At 38.9% G+C, this 1,671-nt stretch overlaps 1 pseudogene; it reads left to right on the plus strand.

Annotated features, from left to right (window-relative positions):
- Positions 1 to 742: 742 nt before the first annotated feature.
- Positions 743 to 1,234, plus strand: LOC106735457 (ubiquitin-40S ribosomal protein S27a pseudogene; annotated as a pseudogene).
- The last annotated feature ends 437 nt before the right edge of the window (positions 1,235 to 1,671 follow it).

The following is a 1,671-nucleotide window of genomic DNA, read 5'->3' on the forward strand; positions in this document are numbered from 1 at the left end:
TATTTTATGGGATCAGCAGATGGTGTAATGGTTATGTTGCTGGACTTCCACTGTAGTTGACCACAGTTTGAGTCCCGTACCCAGTGGCTTAAAACTCATGCCAGACCTATGTGTGTGCATGCCCAAAATCTCAGGAGAATAGAGGAGAAGGGTGGCCTTCTCTCTGCAGGATGATTTCTCACTTTCTGTCTCTCTGTTTCCATCTCTCTGGTAGGCACACAAAGCCTGTAGCAAAAATCTCTATTAAAAAATTACTTATTTTGGGAACCAGTAGTTAGCATAATGGCTATGTCGCTGGACTCCCATGTAGTCGACCACGGTTCGCGTCCTGGACCCGGTGGCTTAAAACACATGCCGGGCGTGTGTGTGTGCGTGCGTGCCCAAGATCCCGAAAGGAGAATGGAGGAGAAGGGAATGCGGTGTGACCATCCCCCCTGGGGGGTGATTTCTTGCTTTCTGTCTCTATGTCTCTCTCTGTCTGGTGAGCGCACGCGCCCTGTAGTGAAAATCTCTCAAAAAAAAAAAATTACTTATTTTATAACTGGCTGTTAAAAGAGTCCCTTTTTTCTCTTAATTAAATTATTTTCCATTGATTATTGTGTTTTTGAGTAATCACCTGAATATAATGAAATATCTGGCATCTTTTTTTACAAAGATACATTAGATAGTATTTCTAAAATGCATAAAAAATAATTAATAGCTTCCTTTCCGATCGGCCATCTGCGGTGGGATCGCCACCAAGATGTAGATTTTCATAAAAACCCTCACAGGGAAAACCATCACCCTCGAGGTTGAACCGTAGGATACAATAGAAAATGTAAAAGTCAAAATCCAGGATAAGGAAGGGATTCCTCCTGATCAGCCAAGACTTATTTTGAGCAGTTGGAAGATAGGCATACTTTGTCTGACTCCAACATCCAAAAGGAGTCCACACTTCATCTTGTGTTGAGACTCCGTGGTGGTGCTAAGAAAAGAAAGAAGTCTTACACCACTCCCAAGAGAATAAGCATAAGAGAAAGAAGGTCAAACTGGCTGTCCTGAAATACTACAAGGTGGATGAAAATGGCAAAATCAGCCGCCTTCGTCGGGAGTGCCCTTCAGATGAATGTGGTGCTGGGGTTTTCATGGCCAGCCATTTTGACAGACATTATTGTGACAAATGTTGTCTGACTTACTGCTTCAACAAACCAGAAGACAAGGAATTGTTTATGAGTTAATAAAAGAAAGGAACTAATATTTAAAAAAATTAATATTTGATCTTAAATTTTTGATACACTTAACAGACAAAAGAATGTAAAGTCCTCCATTGCAAAAAGAGGTTCTATAATTTTGCTTTTATAAAAATTAAAATTAAGCAAATTTGATGCATTTTCCAGGAATTCTTAGCAACTACCATCCCAGTCTGCTTATACATTTATTTATCAAAGCTTCTATATTATTAGTTCAATTGAACTTTCAATTTTGTATTTATGTTTATTCTTGTCTAGGAAATATGTCTTCCCCACAAAGGGTCTATTGTATATTTATATGGGTCCAATCATTGTAATTAGAGCTGCATCATTAATAATTCATGCTTTGTGCAGAATTTGTGTAATAGGATTCTGGCATTTCCTGTCTAAATCTATTGTGCTTGGAAATGCCTTGCATTACATTGTGCATCATGACCCAATG

This window comes from Tupaia chinensis, unplaced genomic scaffold, assembly GCF_000334495.1.
Source record: "Tupaia chinensis unplaced genomic scaffold, TupChi_1.0 Scaffold000399_1, whole genome shotgun sequence".
NCBI classification, from domain to species: Eukaryota; Metazoa; Chordata; class Mammalia; order Scandentia; family Tupaiidae; genus Tupaia; species Tupaia belangeri.